A 23,074-nucleotide genomic window follows, 5' to 3' on the forward strand; every position below is an offset into this window, starting at 1 on the left:
AGTACTATTTGCAATAACCAAAACATGGAAACAAGCTAAATGTCCATTGACAGAGGAGTGGATCAAGAAGATGCAGTACATATACACAATGGAATATTACTCAGCCATTAAAAGGAATGAAATACCAGCATTTTTAGCAATATGTGTGGACTTAGAAATGATCATGCTACATGAAGTCAGCCATACTATTAGACACCAACATCAAATGCTTTCACTGACATGTGGAATCTGAAAAAAAGGACAGACTGAACTTCTTTGCAGAGCAAATGCTGACTCACATATGTTGAAAAACTTTTGGTCTCCAGAGGAGACAGTTTGTGGGGTGGGGGATGTGCTTGGGTTGTGGGATATAAATCCTGTGAAATTGGATTGTGATGATCATTATACAACTAAAGATGTAATAAATTCATTGAATAATTAAAAAAACCCATAGTATTGGATCTCCTAGCCACAGCAATCAGAAAAACAAAAGAAATATAAGGCATCTAAATAGGAAGAGGAGAGGTAAAACTGTCACTGTATGCAGATGGTATGATACTATATGTAGAAAATCCTAGGGACTCAATGCAAAAAGTAATTGAACTGATTAACAAATTCAGCAAAGGAGCAGGATATAAGATGAACATTCAGAAATCAGTCACATTTCTGTATACTAACAATGAAATATTAGAAAAGGAATACAAAAATAAAATATGTTTTAAAATTCCACAACAAATAATCAAACACCTAGGAATATGCCTGACCAAGAAGGTAAAGGAGTTATATATCAAAAACTATAAAATATTAATCAAGGAAATTAAAGAAGATATAAAGAAATGGAAAGATAATACATGTTCCTGGATTGGAAAAATTAATATTCTAAAAATGTCCATACTCCCCAAAGTAATCTACAGATCCCATCCAATCCCTATCAAATACCCAGGACATTTTTCACAGAACTAGAATGAACAATCCAAAAACTTATATGGAACCACAAAAGACCCAGAAATGCCAAAGCAATTCTGAAGAACAAAAACCAAGCTGGAGGCTTCACCCTCCCCGACTTCAGGCAATATTAGAAATCCACAGTCATCAAGACTGTGTGGTACTGTTACCAAAACAGGCAGATGAACAATGGGACAGAATAGAGAACCCAGAAAGAAACCCAGACACTTATTGCAAATTAATCTTTGACAAAGGAGGCAAGAGCATTAAATGAGAAAAAAAGAGTCTTTTCAGCAACTATTGCTGTGAAACCTGGACAGCTCTATGCAAATCAATGACAGTAGAATACACCATGCACAAAAATAAACTCAAAATGGCTTAAAGACTTAAATATAAGACAAGACACCATCAAACTCCAGGAAGAGAACACAGGCAAAACATTCTCTGACATCAACCTTACAAATGTTTTCTCAGGTCAGTCTCCCAAAGCAAAAGAAATAAGCGCAAAAATAAACCAATGGTACCTCATCAAACAGACAAGTTTTGCACAGCAAAGGAAACCAAAAATAAAACAAAGACAATTTACAGAATGGGAGAAAATAGTTTTAAATGTTGCAATTGACAAGGGGCTAATCTCTAAAATATACAAACAAATTAGACAACTCAACAAGAAAAGTCAACAATCCAATTGAAAAATGGGCAAAGAACCTGAATAGACATTTCTCCAAGAAGAGATACAGATGGCCAACAAGCACTTGAAACAATGTTCAACATCATTGATTATTAGAGAAATGCAAATCAAATCTCCCATGAGATACCTCCTCAAACCAGTCAGAATGGCCATCATTAGTAAGACCACAAATAAGAAATCCTGGAGTGGGTGTGGAGAAAAGGGAACACTCTTGCACTGTTGGTGGGAATGGAAGCTGGTACAACCACTAGGGAGAACACTATGGAGGTACCTTAGAAAATTATACATGGAACTACCATATGACCCAGCAATCCCACTCTTGGGCATATATCCAGACAAAACTCTCCTTAAAAAAGAGACATGCATCCACATGTTCACTGTAGCACTATTCAAAATAGCCAAGACATGGAAACAAACCAAATGTCCATCAACAGAGGAATGGATAAGGAATATGTGGTACACATCTACAGTGGAATACTACTCAGCCATTAAAAAGAACAAAATAATGCTATTTGCAGCAACATGGATGGAACTAGAGACTCTTGTCCTTAGTGAAGTAAGTCAGAAAGAGAAAGGCAAGTACCATATGATATCACTTATATCTGGAATCTAATATATGGCACAAAGGAAACTTTCCATAGGGAAGAAAATCATGGAATTGGAGAATAGACTTGTGGTTGGCAATGGGGAAGGGGAGGGAATGGGAGGGACTTGGAGCTTGGGTAAACAGATGTGGAGTGTTGTCTTTGGAATGGATTAGCAATGGGACCCTTCTGTTTAGCACTGGGAACTCTGCCCAGTCACTTATGATAGAACATGCAATGTGAGAAAAAGAATGTATAATTGTATGTGTAACTGTGTCATCATGCTGTGCACTAGAAAAAAGAATATATAAATAAATGATATAAATAAATAAATATTTAAAAATCATGAATAATACTAAAAAATATGTGATAGCATTGTGAACTATTCAAGAGGTTGAGAACTCACCGCAGACATACATAGCTCATGATGGTACACTGATACAAGGTCTTTGAAACAAAACTTGTAAATATACGTAAAGTATTCCCTTTGACCAGAAATTTCTGTTCTAAAATTTTACCCTACAAGCATCCTTGTAGAAGCCAAACAACAGTCGCTAAATGTCCATCTACTTTTTTCTTATGAAATACATTATAATTGAATACCATAAAAGAGAAGAATGAGCAAACTTATACTCATTCATTCAGGAAGTAATTGTACATGCTTGCTGTGTTCAAGCAGAGTATGAAGGCTTGGATACAACAATGCGCACAGAATCTCATCATGGAATAATACCCTGTTGCGAGACATGTTTTTGTAATATTTTCTTAGCCTCTGCTGAAAACTCCATCTTATCCTTCCTTACTTTGTCCCATCTTCCTGCTTGAGAAACAGTCAAGGTGATGGTAAAGGACCTGAGGATTCTCTGAAATGCTGTGCATAGATAGCTAACTCAAATGCTAATGATTCTTAAATGCCTACAGTTGAGAGTAAAAGTTTAACCATCTACCAGCTAAGTGACTTTTAAAATGATTAAAAAAATCCTATATCCTGCACCTACAACCCCCTTTTCCCTTGATGTAATCCTCAAGAGCACAATAAAAGCAGTGTGGTTTCTTGAGGCAGGGCTCTTGGTCCCTGAGACCTTGAGTCCCCTAGTTCCCACCTTTACTAAAGATAAATGTCTCTGTGTCTTGTTTTATGTTAATTTTTTTTTTCCTTAAGTTCCATAGCACCCTTTCTTCAGCCCCATCCTGCTGAGTTGATCTCGGCAATACTCCAGTGTAAAACTTAAGTTCTCCGTTTACTGATACACACCCATGTTCAATATATTTTGTTAACTGAGAAAAATTAAGGTGCAAAACTGTATGCATTGTATGATACATGGGTGAGTGGATGTGAATGACTCTAGTGCACAGCCTGTCTATACAGTGGATGCTACCCTAGAAATTGCTATCTGATCACCTGTCTCTTGATGGTTCAGGAACAGGAGGAAAACCTGATTTTCACTCTCTAGTCTTAAACACTATTAGAATATTTTTTTTTTGTCTTTTTGCTATTTCTTAGGCTGCTCCCATGGCATATGGAGGTTCCCAGGCTAGGGGTCGAATCAGAGCTGTAACCACCGGCCTACGCCAGAGCCACAGCAACGCGGGATCCGAGCCGCGTCTGCAACCTACACCACAGCTCACGGCAACGCCGGATCGTTAATCCACTGAGCAAGGGCAGGGACCGAACCCGCAACCTCATGGTTCCTAGTCGGATTCGTTAACCACTGCGCCACGACAGGAACTCCTAGAATATTTTTTAAGATTTTTAATTTCTCTATTATAGTTGATTTAAAATGTTCTGTCAAGTTCTGCCGTACAGGAAAGTGATCCAATCTTTTTCACTCTTTTTCTCACATTGTCCTCCTTTTAATCATAGGTAGTTTACAAATATATATTTTTAAATATTGTAAAATAGCAACTTAGGGCACAGCAAGTTAAGGATCTGGAATTGTCTCTGTGGCATCACAGGTTCGAGCCCTGGCCTGGCACAGTGGATTAAGGATCTGGCATTGCTGCAGCTGTGGCGTAGATTGCAGCTGTGGCTCAGATTCAGTCCCTGGCCCAGGAACTTCCATATGCCATGTGTTTGGCCAAAAAGATAATAATTAATTGAAATAGCAACTTAACCACCTTGGCTTTTCAAATGTAATTGATTTCAGATACGTTCATCTGAAACAAGCACAAATTTATCTTTCAAGAAGATATTCTCCATGAAGATTCAGATACTGACACAGGACTTCCTATACAGTTCATAGTGATGGCCAAGTGGTCATGATGAAGCCTTTTTATCTAATAAATGACATCACATCTTCCTCCAGGACTCAGTCTTGTCCTTTGGTGAAGGTCACATAGGAGTTGTGGGATGTGGAGATAATAAATAATATTTGTCACATTCTAATGATTCTATCTGGTACAGAGAATTCAAAAAATGTTTATAATTATTGTTGTCATTAGTGATTAGATTTTCTTCACTGTCTGGGTACCTGCTATTACATATTTCAATATGACCCCAATGCTAATATAATCTTTAAATAAACACTTTATTAAAATTGGCATTCATGAATTGCTAACCAGCAGAGTTTTGATTTAGTAGAATGTCTTAATTTTTTCCACAAAAAATAAATTCTTGAAAATATTAATGCCTTTTTGCTATATGCTTGTATAAATAGACCTTATTTTCACTAGATGGTTGAAATTAAAACACAAAAAAAGGAAGAGTTCCTGCTGTGGCTCATCAGGTTAAGAACCCAACATAGTATCCATGAGTATGTGGGTTTGAATCCTGGCCTCACTCAGTGGGTTAAGGACCCAGTGTTGTAAGCTGCAGCATAGGTTGCAGATGAGCCTGGGATCTGGCCTAGGATGGCTTGGGTAAAGGCCTCAGCTGCAGTTCCAATTCAACCCCTAACCTGGGAGCTTCCATGTGCTGCACATGTGGACATTAAAAAAAAAAGAGATAGAGAGAGAGACTTAATACAGAACTGATTAGAAGCTTTATTGCTTAATACCAATAAAGTTAATTTATTTCCTCAATGTAACATTATTCATCAGTCATAATATTTTCAGTTTCATATAAAATTATTATTATAGTTTACATGACTTATGCATGTTTAATTTATAAAAATATTGTTTTCTGTTCTTTTGAGTTTGGGAGTTTATAAGCAATATAAATGTTAAGTGTAAACTTATTGTAAGTTTATACATATGTCAGTAACATCACAAAAGTATATACACATGAAACAATGAAAATGTACACATAATAGCTGGAGTTATTTGTCTTCTCCATTTACATTTTTTTTTTTTTTTTTTTTTTTTGCTTTTTAGGGCTGCACCCACGCATAAGGATGTTCCCAGGAGAGGGGTCGAATCTGAGCTACAGCTGCTGGCCTAAACCATAGCCACAGAAACACAGGATCTGAGCCATGTCTGCAAACTATACCAGAGCTCCCGGCAATGCTGGATACTTAACCCACAGATCAAGGCCAGGGATTGAACCTTCAATGTCAAGGTTCCTAGTTGGATTCATTTCTGCTACGCCACAACAGGAATTCTGTATTCTTCCTTTAAAACAGACCTTCTGTTTGAGTAAGTTTGAGAGACACTGCTCTTCACATCATTCAGATCTCTGCTCAGTTGTCACCTTTCCAGAGAGCTCTTCCTTGACCATCTTTTATAAAACAGTCTCCCCTGTCACACTCTGTTCACATACCATGCTTTTTTTTTCAATATCCCATGTGACTTCAGAACATATAACAGAGTTATTTGCTTAATGTCTGATTTCCTCAAAATTTAAAATTCTATGGGTACAGGTGCTTTATTTTATTTACTGCTGTCTCTCTAGAACTTCTAGAAGTGGCTGGCACATAGCAAGCCTTCAAGGAATACTTATTGAATGAATGAATGTAAACATTCCTCACAGTTCTGGACAGAGCTGGAATTTGAGGAATCCTTCATTTGGGGCTCCTCATGGATATTCACATGCAAAAGAATGAAATTTTACCCTAATCTTATACTCGACAGAAAAATCAATTCAAAATGGTATAAAAACTTACCTGTAAATCCTGAAACTGTAAAACTTTTAGAAGAAAACATAAAGATCCTTGATATTGGCCTTGACAAGGATTTTTTTTTAGTATGACACCAAAAACATTGGCAACAAAAGCAAAAGTAAACAAGTGGGACTGCATCAAACCAAAAGGCTCCTGAATAGCCAAGGAAACCATCACTTATAGGTGCAATTTAAAATATGGTGCAACCACTATGGAGAACACTATGGAGTTACCTTAGAAAACCACACATGGAACTACCATATGACCCAGCAAACCCACTCTTGGGCATATATCCAGACAAACATTTCCTTGAAAAATCACATGGACTCGCATGTTCATTGCAGCACTATTCACAACAGCCAAGACATGGAAACTACCCAAATGTCCATCAACAGAGGAATGGATAAGGAATATGTGGTACACATCTACAGTGGAATACTACTCAGCCATAAAAAGAACAAAATAATGTCATTTGTGGCAACATGGATAGAACTGGAGACTCTCATCCTTAGTGAAGTAAGTCAGAAAGAGAAAGACAAATGCCATATGATATCACCTACATCTGGAAGCTAATATACAGCACAAAGGAACCTTTCCACAGGAAAAATATCGTAGACTTGGAGAATAGACTTGTGGTTTCCAAGGGGGAGAGGGAGGGAGTGGGATGGACTGGACTGGGAGCTTGGGGTAAATAGATGCAAAGTATTGCCTTTGGAATGGATTAGCAATGAGATCTTGCTGTGTAGCACTGGGAACTATGTCTAGTTACTTATGATGTTGCATGATAATGGGAGAAAAAAGAATGTATAATTGTATGTATAACTGGGTCACCATGCTGTAGAGTAGAAAAAATTTGTATTGGGGAAATAACAATAAATAAAAAAACTTTAAAAAATTTGGTGCAAATGATCCTACCTACAGAACAGAAACAGATCATGGACATGGAGAGCAAACTTGTTGTTGCCAAGGAAGAGGGGAGTGTGATGGACAGGGAGTTTGGTGTTGGCTGATACAAACTATTACAATTAGTGTGGATAAGCAATGGTGTCCTACTGCACAGTGCAGGTAACTAGACCCCCCATCTCTTGGGTTAGAACAAGATGGAAGATAGTATGAAAAAAAAGAATGTATGTATGTGTGGGATTGGGTCACTTTTCAGCAAGAATTGAAGGAACATTGTAAATCAACTATATTTTAATTTTGTTAAAAATTTAATGAAAAGGCAAGCTACATAATGTGAGACATATTTGTAAACCATATGTCTGAGGAGGGGTTAATCTAAAATATGTAAAGAACTTACACAACTTAATAGAGAAAAAACAATTAACTCAATTAAAAATTCCACAAAGTACACCTGAATAAGCATTTTCCCAAAGAAAACATACAAACGTTCAAGAAGTACATGAAAAAAAAGATGCCCAACATCACTAAGCAGAGAAATTAAAACCAAAACACTGATATGTATCACCACACACCCAGTAGAATGGTTATTACTATTTTTTAAAGCAAACAATAGTTGGTGAAGACATGGATAAAAGGAAATCGCTGTACACTATCGGGAGAAATGTAAATTGGTACAGCCATTATGAAAAACAGTGTGGAAATTTCTCAAAAAATGAAAAACAGAACTCTCATATGATACAACAATCTCATTCTTGGTTTATCTAAAGGAACTGAATCAAGATCTCAAAGAGACACCAGCATTCCCATGTCCAATGCAGCATTATTTACAATAGCCAAGATATGGAAACGACCTAAATGTACACTGACACATGGACAGAAAAAGGAAATGTGATATATCCACACGGTGGAATATTATTCACCCATAAAATCCTATCATTTACAACATGGATGGAAGAGGACATTATGTTAAGTGCAGTTAGCCAAATACAGGAAGAAAAAATAACCTTACATATGCAAAGCAAAACTACTATGAGATACCACCTCACACTATTCAGAATGGCCATCATTAATAAGTCCACAAATAACAAATGCTGGAGAGGGTATGGAGAAAAGGGAACCCTCCTAAACTATTGGTAGGAATGTAAATTGGTAAAACCACAATGCAGGTACCTCAGAAAACTAAATGTAGAATTACCATGTGACCCAGCAATCACATTCTTGGGCATATGTCCAAACAAAACTTTCCTTAAAATAGACATATGCACTCAAATGTTCACTGCAGCACTAATCACAATAGCCAAGACATGGAAACAACCCAAATGTCCATCAACAGAGGAATGGATTAAGAAGGTGTGGTATATATACACAATGGAATACTACTCAACCACAAAAAAGAAAAAAATAATGCCATTTGCAGCAACATGGATGGAACTAGAGACTCTCATACTCAGTGAAGTAAGTCAGAGAAAGAAAATACCATAAGATATCACTTATATCTGGTATCTAATATATGACACAAATAAACCTTTCCACAGAAGAGGAACTCATGGACTTGGAGAACAAACCTGTGGTTTCCAGGGGGAGAGGGAGGGAGTGGGATGGACTGGGGATCTGGGGTTAACAGATGCAAACTATTACCTTTGGAATGGATAAGTAATGAGATCCTGCTGTATAGCACTGAGAACTATATCTAGTCACTTGTAATGGAGCATGATAATGTGAGAAAAAAGAATGTATACATGTATGTGTGACTAGGTCACCTTGCTGTACTGTAGAAAATTGACAGAACATTGTAAACCAGCTATAATGGGAAAAACTAAAAATCATTAAAAAAAAAAAACCTACATAATCTCCCCTATAAGTGGACCCTAAAATAGTCAGACTCAGAGAAGCAGAGAGTAGAATGGTGGTTTCCAGGGGTTGAAGGAAGAGAGATTTTGGGAAGTAATAATTAAAGAATAAAAAATCCCAGATAAGTAAGTTCTGGATATCCACTATAGAGCATTGGGTCTATAAGTAACAATACTCTACCCTATATTTTAAATTTTCTAAGAGGGTAGGTAGATCTTAAGTATTTGTCATCATCTTCATCATCATAGATGGGATAGGAGGAACCTTTGGGAGGTGATGAATGTGTTTATGATCTTGATAGTTGTGTACTTATACACTGAGTCATCAAACTGTATACATTAAATTGTAAATTTTTTATATGTCAATCATACCTCAAAAAAATGCTTTAAAAAATAAGAAAATCTACCCAATAGAGTTATTAGGAGGATAAAAAGGTCAGTTCTTATAAAGCACATGGAATAGTTCCTGAAATAAGCATCGTATAAATGTTTATAAACACTTGCGAATAAAAGAATTTTTTGAAAGGCTGAAGGAAAATAGGACAAAATGTTACTGTAGTCAACCTTTCTGGGTGATGGAAACATGGATTATTAGTTTTCCTCTTTGTATTTTTCTACTGTTTTAAAATTTCAAATTATCACAAACAAAAAAAATGAGGAAATACTGTGATTGCTTATAAAGTACCTCGTTATCTTGGACAAAATACTGAGTGGCCCATAAGTGGGTCGGAATTGCCTCTTTTTATGTCTTACTGTATCTCCAGCACCTAGTACAATTCTTGACATATAGTAAACAGTCAAGAAGTATTTATGAATTAATTGACTGCCTGGAGCAATCAGATATTAATAGGCATAATTACTGATCTCAAGGAATATGCAGTCTAGTGGGATGTAGCTTAAACTTTAATAATGAGATCCTGCTGTGTAGCACTTGCAACTATGTTAGGTCGCATATGATGGAGCATGATAATGTGAGAAAAAAGAATATATGCATGTATGTGTAACTGGGTCACTATGCTGTATAGTAGAAAACTGACAGAACACTGTAAACCAGCTATAATGGAAAAAATAAAAATCATAAAAAACTTTAATAAGAAATAGTTTGTATTTTTTGAATATATGATTCATTTGAGAATTGTTACTCAGCAAAGAATTCCCAAATCTTTTTTGCCTGAAGAAGTAGTAGAATAGCAGGTTAAGAGCATGAAGCCAAGCAGGTGTCAAATAATCTCATGAGATGATCCAGAAATTGATTCTGTCACTTTTTAGCTCTGTTACATTGGGCAATCCATTTCACCTCTCTGAGCTCATACTCTTCATCTCTAAGGAAAAAAAGACTGCCTACTTCATGAAGGTGATGCCATAATTAAATAAGATATTGCATTTGCCATTATTTAACTGAGTGCCTAGCACAAGACAAGCACTTGCTACATGATGAAAGAATTTGTGAGTTTTAAAATTAATGTGTGAGCAGTACAGCCAAGAGATTGAGTTATTGCTTAGAATGGAAGTCCAAAGCTTTAAAAGGGGACAGAGCACAGACCCATTTTGATGGCAGGTCATCAAGCAAAGTATCCTGGAAGAGGCTGAACTTAAGCCTTGCAAGCTAGATATAGAAGATGAAGGAAAGTAGAAACAAAGGCATGACAGTATAAATGGTTATGGAGGGAATGAGTCTTCAAGAACTGGATATTCTTGGGTAATGGTTGCATTGGGAGAAAGGGTAGTTTGAGTCCTAACTGGGGAATTTCTATGGTACACACAAAATGAGAAGCCCCCAGTGACCAGTAACTTGGGACGCCATGATGCATAAAATATATTCACAGGATGGTTTTCCTGAATGGAAAAGCAGGGTCATACACCAGTATTTTATAAGTAGATTTGGGAACATAAGAACAAAAGTAAATTCTGGGATCTTAAGTATTAACCTTATTAATTTTGATATTCTGAGTTGCAAGAACATTGCCCAACCTTCTAAGACTGGGAAATGGAAAAGAGACTGGTGGCATCAGATGTTCAAGTCTTTTTAGTCCAAAGCTATGTAGACTCCAAAAAAAATTTCCTCTAACTAACTCTATAGGTGGTCTTTTGGTATAAACCATACAGCTTTAAAATCAACACCCAGGATGTCTGGGAGAGCCAGTCACAGTGCATCTCTGTGGCAAACTCACATAGGTGTTTTTTTGTTTTTTTTTTTTTTTTTTTTTTTTTGTCATAAAGGAGCTGAGTCAAGAGAGTGATTACTAGGAGAGAAAGGACAGGCTCCTTGCGATAGAAACTCAAAAATTTCAAGAATTGTTGGTTTGTTTTCTACTGTCTCCTCCATCTGAAATTCTGGGACTTCTTAAAGTCTCAAAGGATGCACCCTTGAGAGAAGGTGGAGCCTGTGAGTGTCTACAGTCTCTTGGGCATGTGGAAGGTCCAGGGAAGGCAGGAAAGACACCCTGAAGATTCAGGAGGGCTGAAATCTTGTCTAAGATCAGGTGACTTCCCTGTATAGTTTTATCTGGGCAGTCTACAGCCAAGACAGGAATTTGGAAAATAATTACACCAACACAAACCAGCACATAACATCAAAAACAGTTTTAGATCCAGGAATTGGATACCAAGTATGGGACTGATATTACCATTAAAAGAAATGTTTTTACTATCTATGCTCTCTGTCTTTTATTGCTTATCTTCTCACTCAAATAAAGTTTCACCAAGAAGTGAGGAATATGGAGTACCTCTTGGGTGATCTCATGTCTCAATACCTTTCCAGATGAGTTTCAGGCACAAGGATAACTGATGCAGAGAGAAGCATCTGAATGAAAGGAAAGCATCATTCTGTCAGCTGGCAATGAAGAGGGAAAGCAATTTACTGATCACTCTGCTCTGAATTAACTACTGAAAAACCCTCAAATAGAAAACGATTTATCCAAAGTCCCCCTCCTCTTCCTGGGAATTCTAACTCTCATTCTCTCTCCATCTCTTCTTTTCTCTTTCCCATTTCTTCGTTCCTGTTACAGAAGAAAACTGAAAGGAGCTTAAAATAGGTATCAATTTCTGAATTTATTAATGGACAGAAGTCACAGTCTAGGTAGTTATGATCCTTTCAGTTGTTCTAATTGCTGATAGGAAGAATAAACAGAAAAATTCTTGGATAGAATATGTTGTATGTTGGAAGAATCTGTTATAATGATAGCTTATCTTTAGGCGAACCCAAGACTATGGGAAGAAATAACCTAACAAGACCCTCCATATTCACCCTCCTGGGACTATCCTACTGACCTGAAGATCAGAAGCCACCCTTGGCCGTGTTTCTCCCAATCTACTTCATCACAGTGATAGGAAATCTGCTCGTCTTCCTAGCCATCCACTCAGACACTCGCATCCAGACACGCATGTACTTTTTCCTGAGTATCCTGTTTTTTGTTGACATTTGCTATGTGACTGTCATCATCCCCAAGATGGTAGTGAACTTCTTATCAGTGACAATGACCATCTCCTATGGTGAGTGTCTGACCCATATGTATTTCTTCATAACTTTTGGAAACAGACAGCCACCTCCAGGCAGCCATGGCCACTGACCACTATGTGGCCATATGTAATCCCTTACCCTACATCACCGTCATGAATCACAGGCACTGCATCCTGCTTCTCATCCTCCCTTTCTGCATCCCTCAACTCTTCTCCCTCCTGCACATCCTCCTGACCAACCATCTCACCTTCTGTGCTTCCAATGTCATTGACCACTTTTTTTGTTACCACCAGCTGGTGCTAAAATTGTCCCATTCCTCCCATTTTGTCAAGAAAATCACTGTCATGACAGATGGGTTGGTGGTCATAATGACCCCCTTTTCATGCATCATCATCTCCCACTTGAGAATCCTCATCACTGTTCTAAAGATCCCTTCAGCTGCTGGGAAGTGAAAAGCGTTTTCCTCCTATGTCTCCCAAATCATGGTCGTGATACTGTTTATGGAAGTATTAGCTGTGTCTATTTCCAGCCCCTGTCCAACTACTCTGTCAAGGATAGACTAGCAAAAATCATCTGTACCATACTGACTCTGATGCTCAACCCAATTATCTATAGTCTAAGAAACAAAGACATGAAGCAGGGCTGGATGAAAGGCATCCACAGGGTGAAATGCCAATAAGAGGAGCCGAGGTCTTAGAATCCTACAAAAATTGCTTGTTCCTGACTGCAGGTTTTTAATATGCCTGTGATGAGATTCTGAAAGATGGTATTTTCAACAATGTTTCTTCACTGAGAGAAGGACGTTTACTGCATATATGATGAAACTAGTATGTTGAAGCTACTTATGTATATGATGTTTATATTCCAAGTCTCTCATACTACCTGCCTGGGACAAGGTCTACCTTAAGTCTGTTCTCTGTGCCTCAATCTGAACCTCAATCAACCTTACATTCTCCTTTCCAGAAAATCACATCCCTTTCACTTAACGCTAACTCAGCTGAAATTCATCCTGTCCTCGTGTTTTGATGTTATCGACTCCAGGTATCCTTATTCAGGCTGAGTTTTTTTATGTAGTTATTTAAAGCTGTTTGCATTCGTGTGTGTGTGTGTGTGTGTGAGAAAGAGAGTTCATTCAGCACATTAGCCCAAGGGCTTCTCAACAGCAAGATCCACCTCCCATTATAAATGTTAGAACAATGACTCCTTCCCTGCATCATCTCAAAGATTCAGACCCTGTCTTCTATAATCATTTCAAACAAATGGAATCAGCCTACCAGATGACTCTTGATAAAGTAGTTCCAGGCCACATCCTTAAGAGCACATCGTCTCGGCATTCTCCTCCCTGCTTCCCACCTGGCACAGCTGCAGGTGCATTTAAGTCTTTCCTTATTCATTTCATTTGACCTGAATTCAACTGCATCTCCCCAGGGAGGAAATATTAGGTAATGGTGACCCTGGTAGTAGGTGGTCCCAGATACGGGGATCCTTCTTTCTTAATAGATTCAAGCCAACCTACTAACCTTGACTGGGTAGGAAAAAGAGCTTTTGTTCATTTGGGAGTTCTGAAAAATATTAAAGTCGCTGCTAGTCCATACATTTCTTTGGCAACTCAGAGGTCTGGGAATTTGTTTGTTCAACAAATTTCTATTTCTTATCTACCATATACCAGTATCCTAAACCTAAATACAAAGATTATGTTCTAGATTTTAAGTCAATAATCTGATGGCCAAAATTCTGTGGGATCCCAAATAGACAAAATAACCTAGGCAGTATAAATAACCAAGATTTTGGAGCAAAATTTTGTTATTTGGGATTTTTTCAATTACAAGGCGCAGAAGAACACACATCTTTTTTAAACTGAATTATAGTTGATTTACAATAGTCTGTTATTTCAAGTGTACAGCAAAGTGACTCAGTCATAGTTTTTTTTCAGATTTTTTTCCATTATGGGTTATTATAAGATATTGAATACAGTTCCCTGTGCTGTACAGAAAATCCTTATTGTTTATGGAACACACATACTTTTAAGTAGCAGGTGCCAAATTAGAAAATATCTCCAGGCTTAAGCAGGGAGAGACTTTATCTGCAAGGGGTGGGGGAAGGGTCTGCGGCAATAGGGCGAAGGCTGCTATTGCATATGGAGGATCCCCCCAGCATGAAATCTGAAAAGGTCTCAAAAGTCAGGCAGTAAAGGACTTTTCTGAATAGAGAGAATGGAACAGGGCTAGAAATAATTAGGTATGCATAAATGGTATGAGCTGGTGACAGTGGTAAGTCTGGATAGTTGATGAGGGAAGTTTTTCCAGATGTCAGGTCAGTCGATGTTACAGAGGGGTGTTAAGAAGAGGTGCATTCTGACTCTGGCTGTGAGTGGGTCAAAGTTCAGCCATTTTCCACAACACAAAAGGATGGATGGGTGGCTTCCACCTCTGTGTTCCAGAGATCTTCGAAAGGGTTATTGCAAGGATTCACAAGGGGAGGAAAAGAAAACCTACATCTCAGTTGCATGGAGATGTTACAGAGGAATAAGAAGCCAAGGATGGCCATGCCCTGCAGAGCTGGTACATGGTTCAGGCATTGCAAGGTTATTCAGAGGAAAATGCAAGACTCATAAATATGGGCGCTCCCATTGTGGCAGAGCAGAAATGAATCTGAATAGAATCCACAAGGAGGCAAGTTCAATCCCTGGCCTTGCTCAGTGGGTTGGGGATCCAATGTTGTTGTGAGCTGTGGTGTAGTTTGCAGATATGGCTCAGATCCTGAGTTTCTGTGGCTGTGGTGTAGGCTGGCAGCTATGGCTCCAATTCTACCCCTAGCCTGGTAACATCCATATGCAGTGGGTGTGGTCAAAAAGAAAAAGCAAATAAAAAAAGGAAGACTCATAAGTATGTCATATTTCTGCCCCTCCACAGCTGGTTCACAGAAGGGGGGCAGTGGTCATGGGGGGCACATGGAAAACAAGTGGCTTTTTACTTCACTACTCTCACATGATGATTCACCAGCTGGGGGTGAGTTGGAGACTAGGAGTTAAGCACAATGAAAATTTGTGAAATGAAAATTTCCCTGAAACAGGCTTGCCAGAGAGTATTTTTAACAAATTGATGAAGGATCAGTGGGGTGAGAATAGTGGAGTCTATTTTCTGAGAACTGTTGCAAGCATTTTGTGTCATACTATGATGCTCTATTTTTTTCCCTCCTTTTGGTGTATAGATAAGCTGTTGTTAAGGCTTTTTTGTTGTTGTTGTTTTCGTTTTTTTTTAATTGCTGCACCCTGGGCACATGGAAATTCCCTGGTCAGGAATGAAATCCTAGCTGCAACAGCAACCTGGGCTGAAGCTGTGGCACTGCTGGATCCTTAACCTGCTGCACTGGGCCAGGGATCAAACTCAAGCCACTACAGAGACAATGCCAGATCCCTAACCTGCTGTGCCAGAGTGGGAACTCCTATTGTTGTTGTTTTGTTTTTTAATTGTTTATGCCTTCCTCAATTGGGGAGTATATATCTAAAGTTTAGGTTTATTGATTGTTACTTTTCAATTTCAGAATAATTATTTTGTTATACTGCTTGAACAGACCAGATAATACAGAACTAGTTTATAAATACAAAGGAGCAGAATACATGCATTGACCTGATATTTGCAGCAATATTTTTTGGCCATGCCCTTGGCAAATGGAAATGCCCTGGCCAGGGGTAGAACCCATGCTATAGCAGCAAGCCAAGTCATAACAATGACAATGCTGGATCCTTAATCACTAGGCCACAATGAACTCCTGCAGCAACATTTTAGAACGTTCTCTCTTTCCATTTTTGAAACTGGCAAGATGAATTAGCCTCATAGGAGGTATGAATCCCCAGACATTAAATAGATCAGGAAACTTTCAATGTTTCCCCACTCGGTGAAAGGTGAGGCATGCAACCAACACTCTGGAGAGACCATGATTACAAACTTTGCAGTTATCTCCTTAAGGGACTAATTAACCACTTGGGGCCCTCCCCTGAATACTGATGACATGAATTCCACTATGTGTCAACTCCTAAAAGAACCTGTGCCCAGATGCCTCCAGCCCCAGCCACTCTGGAGCCTCATGCATCATAGTGGCCAAAACATAGCCCTTGGCTCCAGGGAAAGTGTCCTCTTCCCCCTCAGCACATCCTGCCCACCCTGAAATCAGATATTCACATAAAACCAGTTTTGAAGATCGTGTATTAGAAAACCATTGAGAGACAAGTGAAAATTTAAGTTTAAAAATAAACCAGTTCTGAGGGAGGGGAGGGGGAGGGAGTGGGATGGGTTGGAAATTTGGGGTTAATAGACAAAAACTACAGCCTTTGGAATGGATAAGCAATAAGATCCTGCTGTATAGCAATGGGAACTATAACTAGTTGCTTATGATGGAGCATGACATTATGAGAAAAAAGAATCGATACATGTATCTGTAAATGGGTCACCATGTTGTACAGTAAAAAACTGACAGAACACTGTAAACCAGCTATAGTGGAAAAAATAAGAATCATTATTTAAATAAATAAATAAATAAACAAACAAACAAATATTCAGTTCCATTCTCCGTAACAGGAGTAAAACTCTCCACTCCTTCACGTGTGACGTGCATCCTGACTGTCCGCAAAGGAGACAGTATGAAGTGGGGGTGGGGGGGTAACTTTACAGTGGAGAAGCCTCACAAACACCACTTCATTCAGGTGATCAAGGTCAACCTCAACAGGGAGAAATCATGTTGACAGCATCACAAGAATATCAGAAGGTGAGGTCAAGGTGTGGACCAGGCTGACTTCCTTTCTGGAACCTCTGAAGAGGAACTATCCTTCCAAACACATTCACATTTTTGGCGAAGTTCAGTTCCTTGCAGTTGCAAAATAGGGGCCCCATCTCCCTGCCAGCCTCCAGGACTCCTGGAGGGAAGTCACAATCTCTGCCCTGTGGCTCCCTTTATCTCCAGGTCCTCAGGGGCTCCTAAACACCCTCTCATGCTTCTAATCTTTGATTTCCTGTGTCTCTGACCTCCGACTGAGATCTAAAGGAATCTCCTGTGATTAGGTCCAGCTCTTGAAGATAATCTTTTTTAAAGTCACCTGAGCCATATAACATAACCTCATCACAGGAGTAAAATCTATCAGATTTACAGTCCCAGAAAATATGCAAGGCATATAGACCATGAGGCAGGGCTCCTGAACAGTCAGCTTAGAATTCTGCCTATCATACTTCTGTTTACCTGTCACCTTTCCTGTAGACAAGTACAAAAGCTCAGGGGTTCTCCCACTCACCAGAACAGACATGTGGTCATGGTAGCTACATCTTTTTAAGTTAGAAAGATCACCATCAGTGCCTCTAAGACACAGTATAACCATCCTACTAAGGTTGATTGCTGCAGAAAGATAATGAGGTACTATTCAGTTAGTAAGAGACAATAAATAAAATGCTATGAATAATGACATGAGGACACTGCCTCATGTAAAGGACTCAATAAATGGTAATTGTTATTTATTGTTATTACTACTGTGATTAATGAGATCCCTTTAGCTCTCTAGATACTCATTTCATGCTGATCTAGACAAAGTCCAAATACTAAACTTTTTCAAGTGAAAAGGACAGCTTTAAAGAATTGTGAAATGACATTCTAATAATTTGGGCATTTTAGGATTCCTTACTGGCAATTTGGGCTCAGGATGATATTTGAGCTTCCTAAGCTGTTAAACACAGCTTGATATTACTAACATCATTGTGTCTCCTTCTTTAAATAGCCATTCTGCATATAAGTATAATTAAAGCAAAAATATAAAAACAGCACTAATTAAACATTCCACAGAAAAGAAAGTCATGGACTTGGAGAATACACTTGTGGTTGCCAAGGGGGGAGGGGTGGGAGTGGGATCAACTGGAAGCTTGGGATTATGAGATGCAAACTATTGCTTATGGAATGGATCAGCAATGAGATCCTGCTGCGTAGCACTGAGAACTATGTCTAGTCATTTATGATGGAACATGATAATGGGAGAAAAAAAGAATGTATACATGTATGTGCTGTGCAATAGAAAAAAAAATTATATTGGGGAAATAACAGGAAATTTTTTTTAAAAAGTGAAACCAGATCTGAGGCTAATTCTTTCTCTATTATACTTAATATTGCTAATTTCATTTCAATAAAACACAATCTATTATATTATCTTAACATTGTTCATTTGAATTTTACTGAGTGTTGTAGTTTTGTTTACATTTAAATTGCAAATTTTGGTTAGTTTTTACAATTTAATTTTGCCTTGGATCATTGCTCTAGGAAGACTTTCTGGCTAATGTGTGTGGGTTGGTAAGAATGAAAAAACACATCCATCCACGTCAGTGTTCAGACAGCTGCTGTGTAAAAAGGGGAAGTGAGCTCTTGCTTGTGTGCTAGGTACAGTGATACATTAAAACTACAGGTTCACTGCAGCATCATTCATAATAGCTAAGAAACAACCTGAGTGTCTGTTGACAAATGAATGTACAAATAAAATGTTGTGAATATATGTACAATGGAATGTGATTCAGCCATGAAAAAGGAAATCTTGCAATTTTTAACAGCATGGATGGACCTTGAGGACATTAGGCTAAGTTAAATAAGTCAGACAGGAATTCCTGACATGGCACAGCCAAAACAAATCTGACTAGCATCCATGAGGATGCAGGACTGATCCCTGAGCTCGTTCAGTCAGTTAAGGATCCTGCATTGCTGTGAGCTGTGGTGTCATTCACAGACATGGCTCAGACACTATGTGCTATATTGCCCTTGGTCCAGCTATTTTATCAATAAGACCATATCTATCTATCTGTCTACTGCTAATATATATATATATATATATATATATATATATATATATATATATTACATAAAGTAAATGAGAGGAGAATCAAGCCAGCATATGAGAATAAAATCAATTAGACACAAAAGAAGGAAGTAATGAGGAATTGAGAAACAAAAAAGATGAAAGACATACAAAACAAGTCATAAAATGGTAGAAGTTAAGTCCTTCCTTAGCTGCAGTTACTTTAAATTAAATGAATTAAGCTATTCAATTAAAAGGCAGAGGTTGGCAGAATGAGTTTTTAAAAACAAACAACCATGATCTGACCATAAACTGTCTACAGGTGACTCAATTTAGATTCAGAGCCACAAATAAAAATGAAAGATTGGAAAAATATATTCCATGAAAAAATAACTAAAAGAAAGCAGAGGTGGCTATGTTAACTATCAGAAAAAATATATATATAGACTTTTAAGTAAAAAAATGGTTACATGAGATAAAGAAGGACATTATATATTGATAAAAATGTCAGTACCTCAAGAAGCTATAAATTCTGGTCACCCACTATGCTGTACTTTAGGTCTCCAGAACTAATTCATCTTAGAGCTGGAGGCTTGTACTCTGTGATCAACAGTTTCCCATTTCTCTCCCCACCTCCCCACCCCTGGAAACCACCAATCTACTCTCTGATTCTATGAGTTGTTTTTTAGATTCCACACACAAGTGATATCACACAGTACTTGTCTTTTGATGTCTCACTTGTTCTCTCTTTTTTATTTCTTTTTAGGGTCACACCTGAAGCATATGGAGGTTCCCAGGCTAGGGGCTGAGTTGGAGCTATACTGATGGCCTATACCACAGCCACAGCAACAGTGGGTCTGAGCCATGTCTGTGAACTACACCACAACAATGCAGGATCCTTAACCGACTGAACGAGCTCAGGGATCAGACCTGCATCTTCATGGATGCTAGTCAGATTTGTTTTGGCTGTGCCATGTCAAGAATTCCTGTCTGACTTATTTAACTTAGCCTAATGTCCTCAAGGTCATTAAATTTAAATTTCTAGAAGTTTTTGTAGGTGTGGGTATGTGTGTATGACCCCCCAAATCTGACCAGGTGCTTCCCAATTGCAGCATCTGTGTTCCCCAGTCATGGGGTGATGGAACGATTGTCTCTTTTTTTAAAATTTATTTTTACCCACTGTACTGCAAGGGGATCAATTTATCCTTACATGCATACATTTTTCCCCCACCCTTTGTTCTGATGAAATATGAGTATCTAGTCATAGTTCTCAATGCTACTCAGCAGGATCTCCTTGTAAATCTATTCTAAGTTGTATCTGATAAGCCCAAGCTCCTGATCCCTCCCACTCCCTCCCTCTCCCATCAGGCAGCCACAAGTCTATTCTCCAAGTCCATGATTTTCTTTTCTGTGGAGATGTTCATTTGTACTGGATATTAGATTCCAGTTATAAGTGATGTCATATGGTATTCATCTTTGTCTTTCTGGCTCATTTCACTCAGGATGAGAGTCTCTAGTTTCATCCGTGTTGCTACACCACAAATGGCATGATGTCATTCTTTTTTATGGCTGAATAGTATTCCACTGTGTATATATACCACCTCTTCCTAATCCAGTCCTCTGTGGATGGGCATTTGGGTTGTTTCCATGTCCTGGCTATTGTGAAGAGTGCTGAAATGGACATGCAGGTGCATGTGTCTCTTTAAGTAGAGTTTTGTCCGGATATATGCCCAAGAGTGGGATTGTGGGGTCATATGGAAGTTCTTTGTATTGATTTCTAAACTGTTCTCCATAGTGGCTATACCAGTTTACATTCCCAAACTGTTCTCCATAGTGGCTGTACCAGTTTACATTCCCACCAAGAGTGCAAGAGGGTTCCCTTTTCTCCACACCCCCTCCAGCATTTATTTGTGGACTTATGTATGATGGCCATTCTGACTGGTGTGAGGTGGTATCTCATGGTAGTTTTGATTTGCATTTCTCTTATAATCAGCGATGTTGAGCATTTTTTCATGTGTTTGCTGGCCATCTGTATATCTTCCTTGGAGAATAGTCTATTCAGGTCTTTTGCCCATTTTTGAATTGGTTGATTGGTTTTTTTGCTGTTGAGTGTACAAGTTGCTTATATATTCTAAACATTAAGCCCTTTTTAAAAATATTTCCAATGTATGGATATCCTATGCCTATCCTGGGCTATGGGATCATTAGATTTGCAACAAATAAATCACTTAATTGACTATTATTTATCCAGCTCTATGCCTTTACACATGTTTTGGTCTCCACTCTTCCTCACCTCCATGTGCATAGAGTGAAGTTATCACTTGAATCTTTCTGGGGCTCCTTGCCTGTGTGTTCTTTTCTCTTAGAGATGCCTGTTTTTCTATATCTTTTCTATCTGTTGATTTTTTTTTTCAGAATGAAGGAAGGTTTATTCATTCTGTTTAATCAGAAATGCTTCCTATGGCCACTGGAGGCAGAGTCAAAAAAAACCCAAAAAACATATACTTCAATTAAAAAAAAATCAATGGATGCAAACTAATAATAACCCTTTGGTTTAAAATGCCTGATATGAAAGACCATTTCAATTGAGGTAAAGAATGAATTATAAAGGAAAACATTCAGAAGAAGAGCAAGAAAGACATATACCATAGTTTTCATTCATGTGTGGAATCTAAAAACCCAAATAAATGAAGTGAAACAGTCTCATAGTACAAACCAGTGGTTACCACAGGCAAGGGGACGTTGTGGGAGATGGGGGTGTAGATATGGGCAAAACAGGTGAAGGGGATTAAGAGGTACAAATTCCTAGTTATAAAAATAAATCACGGGGATGTAATGTACAGCACAGGGAATATAGTCAATAACATTGTAATAATTTTGTATGGTATGTAAATCCATAAAAATATTGTCTTACTAGGTTGCACACCTAAAACTAATATAAGGCAAATACACCTCAATAAAATAAGAAAGATGAATTATTTTATGAGTCAGAATCGTTTCCAATGTGCCTCAACAGGAAATCCTAATTTTATTTTATTTTTTATTTTTATTTTTTTTGGTAACTCAATTCTGCCTTTTTTCAACCCAATCCAACAATCTCTCAGTGACTTCCGATTTGTAATTTAGCCCCATTCATTCATTTCCCACTTCTCATGGCTATCTTTGCTCCTTCCAAGTTCTGTTTCTAATCTCTCAGGGATTATGCAACATCCTCTGCATGTTTACAAAGAGAAAGAAGTTCTTTTATCAGATTGGTCTATCTTTTGGTCCTATACAGGATTCTGTGGCTGACATCTGCCTGTGTTCCATTCATTTGTCACCACGCATGACAGCTAGGGCTTACTTTTGAGAATGGAGACTGGTTCTCGTTACTGTTTATAGTGCACAAGGATGATCCAATGGAGATGACATTCATTCTTAGCCACCATGCAGTGGGTCTTGCCATGTCCCTTTGATGTGAATCTCTCTACTCCCTACCAAACTGGCATTTGTTCTCATTCATTCTCTAATTTGAATGAGCCAGTCTAGACCCTTGGTATGGCCATCATCAAAAAGTCTACAAGCAATAAATGCTGAAGGAGGTGTGGAGAAAAAGGAACCCTGCTATACTCTTGATGGGAATGTAAAGTGGTGCAAACACTATGGAGGACACTATGGAGGTTCCTCAAAAAACTGAACATAGAAATACCATTTAACACTGGGAACTGTATCTAGTCACTTGTGATGCAGCATGATGGAGGATAATGTAAGAAAAAGAATGTACACACGAATGTGTGACTGGGTCACTTTGCTGTACTGTAGAAAA

The 23,074-nt window shown here is 38.2% G+C and overlaps 1 protein-coding gene and 1 pseudogene across 1 annotated transcript in view; one reads left to right on the forward strand and one right to left on the reverse strand.

Annotated features, from left to right (window-relative positions):
* Positions 1–23,074, reverse strand: part of LOC110258970 (olfactory receptor 1B1) — a 122,218-nt gene that overhangs the window by 13,948 nt on the left and 85,196 nt on the right. The window lies entirely within an intron of this gene.
* Positions 12,184–13,128, forward strand: LOC110258971 (annotated as a pseudogene).

Source organism: Sus scrofa, unplaced genomic scaffold, assembly GCF_000003025.6.
Source record: "Sus scrofa isolate TJ Tabasco breed Duroc unplaced genomic scaffold, Sscrofa11.1 Contig59, whole genome shotgun sequence".
NCBI lineage: Eukaryota > Metazoa > Chordata > Mammalia > Artiodactyla > Suidae > Sus > Sus scrofa.